This window comes from Mus pahari, chromosome X, assembly GCF_900095145.1.
Source record: "Mus pahari chromosome X, PAHARI_EIJ_v1.1, whole genome shotgun sequence".
NCBI classification, from domain to species: domain Eukaryota; kingdom Metazoa; phylum Chordata; class Mammalia; order Rodentia; family Muridae; genus Mus; species Mus pahari.
Window position 1 is genome coordinate 28116618 of NC_034613.1, and position 6881 is coordinate 28123498.

At 44.0% G+C, this 6881-nt stretch overlaps 1 pseudogene; it reads right to left on the reverse strand.

The window, feature by feature from the left end:
• Positions 1–1237: 1237 nt before the first annotated feature.
• The window catches only part of LOC110313766, a 16241-nt pseudogene continuing 10597 nt past the window's right edge, over positions 1238–6881 (reverse strand).

Here is a 6881-nt window from a genome sequence, read left to right on the forward strand (position 1 = left end):
CATGGGTCAACACAATAAATTCTAGGATTAAGCCACAATTCCCTGAGATGTTGATTCCATTTATTATTATTATTATTATTATTATTATTATTATTATTATTATTATTAATTGTTGTTGTTGTTATTGCTTTGGGAAGGATTTATCATCTTCTAAGTGGCCAAGACAGATATGAGAGGAGTGGCCCTAGCCGAGCTGCTGTGATCAGCTTGCCTAGAGGCAGTAATTGAGGGCTCCTTAGCTGCTGGAGAGGGAACCTAGGACAGACTTGAGGAAGGACAGGATCAAGGTGGGACAAAGACTGGGAAGGGGGAACTCCAGGGGAAGAGCAGTAAGGCAGGGATGCTGGAGTTGGGCATATGGCAGGCAGAAACAGACAGGATGGGGCATGGGAATGGTGGGGGATGTCAGTCATGGATTTTCCAGCTGGACATCCAATATGGAGCCTGTCCACATCCTGGAGTCCGCTACAGATATCCTCATACGTAGAGCAGTCATCAAGATTCAAGCCCTCATCTGGTATGTCTTCTCCATTCTCATTCAGCCATCACTTCCTGAATAGCAGTGTCGCTGGTACCATTGCACAGAATAGCAAGATGATCCCCTCAGCTGTGACGATGAGACTCTTGGTGCCTTCCCCCATGTCCAGGGAGGGCCTAAGGACTGGCTCATGTACTTGGAGGTAAGTGCCACAGGAGTATTTTGATATGTTGTTTTCTTTCACTTGGCACGTGCACATGTCCCTATGGCTCTTGTTTACTTTGGAGATGCTAAGCTTGTCTGTGGGACCCAGGCCAGGACCCAACTCACCTTTGTTCATAGCAGCTTTATTTGGAATAGCCAGACACTGGAAACAACCTAGATGTCCCTCAGCTGAAGAAAATATGGTACATTTAGTTTATTTATTTTTTTTTTTAGACAGGGTCTCTCCATGTAACCCTGGTTCCCTGAAACTCATTATGTAGACCAGGCTGGCCTCGAACTCACAGAGTATCCCTACTTCTGCCTCCTGAGTGCTGGGATTAAAGGCGCACACCACCACAACTTGCCAATTTATTTTACAATTATGTGCATGTGCATGTAAGTGCAGGTGCTCTTGAATGACAGAGGATCTCCTAGGACTGAAGTTAGAGATGGCTGTGAGCTGGCATGTGGCTGTTGGGAATTGCACTTGGGTCCTCTGGAAGAGCAGTCAGTGAGCTTAACCACTGAGCCATTGCTCCACTTCTCCCCTGAGGGTTTTTTTTTTTTTTTGAGGCACAAACAGTCTTTATTGGGTTCACACCAGGAGTCCATTGGTCTTGAGGACCTCTGTGAACTTTAAGATTTTCTTCTCCACATTCTTTTCTGCCTGTTTCATAGCCACAAGAGCTGCTTCTTCTTCCAACGGTGCATCTTGGCCTTTTCCTTCCGTTTCTCCTCCAGAGTGGCTGTCACTGCCTAGTACCTCCACCCAACCTCATGAGCCAGACGCCCCAGGTAAGCTAACTTTCTGGTAGCTTCAGCCGAACAGCCTTGAGGGCGGCAGGGACCACCATCTGCTTTTTCTTGTCATAGGGTGAAGGGATCCCATCCCTGGCCTCTCTTGGTCTTGTGGGGCAGCATGTCTCTCGCGGTGCGCCAGAAAATGCGGCTGGGGCCTCAGAAGTAGTAGGGGCCTCTAGAGGGGTTGGTATTCAGACACTTTCAGAGAAAGGCCAGATACTTTAACTTGTTTCTGTAGAAATTTCCAGAAATGTTGATGCCTTCACAACGTACAACCACCACCTTCCTGCCCAGAAGTACCTGCTTGGCCACAATGACCGCCAGGTGTCCCAGAAGATGGTCTCGGCCATCCAATACCAGAACCTGGCCCTCCGCTATCTTCGGTGGCCACCTGGGAAAGCCTGAGGTTTTGTTTTTTTTTAACTAAATAATGATCACAATATTTGTGCTACTCTTATGTACTATATGAAATTTTAAAGGCATTGTGATTATAGTAGCACATAAATAACAAAATTCTTGTCCTCAAAAAGCAATCTCTGTGTGTGTGTGTGTGTGTGTGTGTGCTCTTTGTTTTGTATAATATCTCATTTTGCTAAAAAGAAGATTTGGAAGAATGTATGCGAAGTTGCTTAGCGATGCTTTGTGGGTAGTTGGAGCACAGTGCAACTTCTCCTATTTCCTTCTTCTCCCACCTGTCCATTTCTCTTCCACTTCCTTCCTGATCCTTTCTTGACAGAGTCTCATGTAGCCCAAGCTGGCCTGAAATACACTGTGTAGCTGAGGATGACCCTGCTGCTTTCACCTCCCAACCATTGAGGTTACTGATGTGTGTCACATGGATGGGTTATTCTTTTGAATTTTCTAAAATAAACTGATCCTGATTTTGTAACAAACGATTATTTCCAATTAAAAGGCCAGTGGCTTTAAAGTACTTGCTTCAATTTAAAATATAATTATATCGTTTCCCCTCCCTTTTCTCCATTCCTTCCCTTCCATGTTTATCTCTTATCAACTGGTTACTGCAGATATTAAGGATCAGGGAGTTTTCTATAAAGGAGCTATAGCTGCTGCTGCTGCTGAGCAGCAGGGGCAGGGGCAGGAGGAGGAGGAGGAGGAGGAGGAGGAGGAGGAGGAGGAGGAGGAGGAGGCTGCGGCAGCAGTGGAGGGCGGCAGCAGAGGTGGTGGTGGCTGTGGAGGAGGCATTTGCTTGTAGTGTTACTGGTAAAGAGTTTTTTAGCTGAGGCTTTTAACTGAAGCCGTCGTGTCCATCTAAAGCAGTCCAAGGAAAGAGGATCCTCTGCTTGGGGAGTGACCTGATCTGGTATGGGAATTATGGATCTCTGTTGCCTTGATGACACATCAGGCTTCTAACACCTGATGTAACTAATCACGTGACTCCTGCAACCACTCTTCTCTTAAATTTTTTTTTCCTGTGTTGTGTATGTACTTGTTAGTATAGCAGTGGACATGTGGGCATGTGGGTGCATGTACATGTTGGGGGTGGGGGTGGCTATGTATTAATAGTGTGGGTGTGAGCATTTGTGCATTTGGGTATACATGCTTATATGTGCATTATGTTGCATGTGAGTGTGGTATATGTACTTGTTAGTGTGGGTGTAAATAGGGAGGTATAAATGTACGTGAGCATGTGTGAGCATGTGTGCTTGCTTGAGTGTGTAAACTCTCTTATGGAATCTGAAGCACAGTGAATTTTCTAGGCTGGCTGGCCAGTGATCTCTAGAGATGCATCTGTCTATGCCTCACCAGTGCTGGGACTGGAGGTACATGGACCCATGCCTGGTCCTTTATGTTAGTTCTAAGGATCCAAGTCAGGTTCTCTTGCCTAGCATGTACTGACTGAGACATCTTCCAAGCTTCTACTTTTTCTCATTACTTTTATAATTTTTTTCTTTAAACCTTTTTCTTTTTTTCAAGATTGAGTTTCTCTATGTAGCTTTGGCTGTCCAGGAACTCACTCTGTAGACCAGGCTGTCCTTGAACTCACAGAGATCCACCTGCCTCTGCCTCCTGGGTTCTGGGATTATAGGTGAGTGCCACCACTGCCTGGCTTACTTTTCTCATCTTGTAAAAGATTTTAAATTTTTTTATTGATTCTTTGGGAACTTCACATTAATCACCCCAATCCCAACTCATCTCCCCCTCCCATTGTACCTGCCCTCCACCTTTGCAACCCCCCCCCAATAACAGAGAAAAAACCAATCTCATGGAAGCTGTAATGTGTCACAGTATGTCCCACAGTATTCCCTTCTGTCCACATGTCTTTGCTTGATTTTCTTATTCTAGGCTATGGATCAATACACTACAGCATGGACCACATCTGGCTCAAGCATCAGTTTTTGTAAATCAAGCTCGTTTGGGACACAGCTCCACTTACTTGTTTGCATGTTGTCTGTCACTGATTTTGTAGAGTTTAATCACTATGATGTAGACTGTATAAAACATACAAAGCACAAAATATTTACTATGTGACTTTATGGGAAAACTTTGCAGAGTCTTGTTCTAGACTCAACAGAAAACTGATTCAGTGGGCACTGATGAAGGGGGTGAATGCCCACCTTCGTTTCTCTGAGCAAATGGATGCTTGATTTCTAAGCTTCAGTCTTTCCTGATCTCAGTTCTCATTGCAATTTGCATTTAATGGCCTGCAAGGCTCAGGGAGGGCCAGACTATGACAAATGACAGGAAGCCCATCAAGGTGCATGCTACCTCGTGAGCCTTATCAGTAAGTAACAAATTAGAGTTCCTTTCACCCAGCCAAAATCTACTTATGCTTTTTAAACATGTATTGATGTGTTGTGTGTGAATGCATGTATGCATGAGGATGAGTGCACAAGTGCCATGGTGGTTGTAGTGGTGCTGCTGGTGGTGGTGGTGTGTGTTTGCGTGTGTATGTGTGTGTCTGTTTTGTGGTATATATGTGGAGTATGTGTGTGTGTGTGTGTTGTAGTATGTGTGTGGTGTGTGTGCAGAGTGTGTATGTATGTGTATGTGTATGTGTGGTGTGTGTGTGGTGTATGTATGGTGGGTATGTGTGGTGTGTGTGTGTGTGGTATATGTGTTTTGTGTGAGTGTGTACTGTGCCTGTTTTATGTGAGTGTTCACAGGGAAGCTTGTGAAAGTTGGTTTTCTCCTACCACATGAGCTGTGGGAATCAGTCTCGGGTCTTCAGGCTTGGCAGCAGGAGTGTTTACTTGGTGCCTCTAATTTCGTGCAGACACCACTTTCTTTCAAAAGCCTAGTCACATTCATTACCCTGATTTTTTGCTGCCTGTCTCATGCTTCCACTCACCTTTCCCAGTCTTCCCCAGTTCTGGCAAATCTTTGTCTTTCCACTACAGAGGACAAGGGACATATTCAGTCTCAGACATGCCACATTCAACTTTAGTTTTCTCAAGTAGAAAGTGGGGATGGTAACAATAGGTACATAATAGAGTTGTGAGGATCGCAGACACCACTAACTAGTTAGTAAATACTTGTTAAACACGGGAATGAATTACATATGGAAAATTGTTTCCATTGTACTGGGACTGAAATCTGTCCTGGCAATACCTAAAGTAATTAGGATTGTTTTGTTGGCCATATTTGGACTAGCAATACACTCTTCTTATATTCTCTACTGAGAGTAGAGTATCATAATATAATCATTCTCCTCTTCTTCCTCCTTGCCCCTCCTCCTCCCTCCCCCTTTCCCTTCCTTCCCCAGAGTCTATCTTCTACCACTAAGATGCACCCCAGCCCATCCTACATTGATTTAATCAACACTAGTAAGTGCCTGGTAATATGCTACATGTTTGGGATATAAGAGGATAAGCACACTCTCTGTGTGTTGTTTTGGAGTTTTCATTATAGGGAGATAGAGGTTCAATAGAAAAGTAAACTGGTATATAAAATACTATGTTACAGACTCTGAGAAATGATAAAATACAAATAGTACATTCAAATAGTAATAGTTGAGGAAGGCTGTTATGTGACCAGTGATCAGACATAGCTTCTTTGAAGAAGTGGCATTTGGGATAGTGTTGGAAGAATAAGCCAGCCTTGCAAAGAGCTGGGGAAAGGATATTTTAGACAGAATGATAAAGTGGAGAAGCCTTGTAGTCAGAAAGGATTTAGCATGCTTCGTGGATGAAGGAAGGCAGGGGAAGCTCAAAGACTATTGTGGCTGGATTTGTTCCAGGTGTAGTGGGGAACCATTCATGAGTTTTAAGAGGGACAATGCTAGGAGTGTCGCTATGAACTTTTTTTTTGGTATTGCTTAGTTATTTTCAGCCAGGGTCTCACTATGTAGCCATGCCTGGCCTACAACTATAAAACAGACTGCTCTTAGACTTGTTGTGAACCTCCTGTCTCTGCCTCCTAGGTATTTGGTTATGTGCCAATGCCACTGTGTCTGGCTACACTGTTTATAAAAAAGATAAAAGTGTGCAGCTATGATTGTAGCACTGTGAAGGCTGAGGCAGGAGTACTGTGAGAACAAGGCCAGTCTGGATTACATAGAAAAGCCTCTGCCCTTGAGTGGTAGATAGACCAAGGGCCACAAAAGATGTCTGTGTTCTAATCTCCCCAAATACATACATATGTTTCCTTTTGGAACTTAAAGGACTTTTTAGACCTTGTTAAGGATCATGAGATGGGAAGATTCTGAATTGTTCTGGTGCCCATAATATAAGAGGAATTCAGAAGGGCCGGGGCAGGGGAAGTAATGGGATGATGGAAAATTAGAAGTGCTATGCTGCAGCCTAGAAGATGGATGGAGGGGGTCATACGTCAGGGAGGATACTTGGCCCCTTGAGAATGGAAAAAAGCAAAGAGTGCCATCCTCCCGTGCAACCCTTGGAAGGGATGCAGCCCTGCTGACATTTTGATGTTAGTACTGTGAAATCCATTTAGATGTCTGACCCTCTGGGTTGTAATATAATAGGCTTTGCTCTTTTGAGTCACTAACTTGGTGGCAATTTGTTACAGAAGCTCAGTGTGGAAAGTGAAATCAAAATCCGATGTGATTAGCAAATGAGAAGAGCAGAAAGGTGGGGGGGAGGGTAGAAGTGGAAGAGAAGGGGTAGGAAAACAATAATGTAAAAACTATTTATTTTTCTTAGTTTTAAATATGCATGTGTATGCACACACACACACACACACACACACACACACACACACACACATATTCACATGATCATGTAGGCTAGGTCTGTTGGATTCCCTGAAGCTAGAGCCCGATGTGGGTACCAGAACCCAACTTGGGTTCTCTTAAGTGCTAAGCTAGATCTCTAGCATCTACCAGTGACAATTAAGGAAACATTTTAGCTGGGCAATGGTGGGGTATACCTTTAATCCTATCAGATCTTTGGGTTTGAGGCCAGCATCGTCTACAGATCAA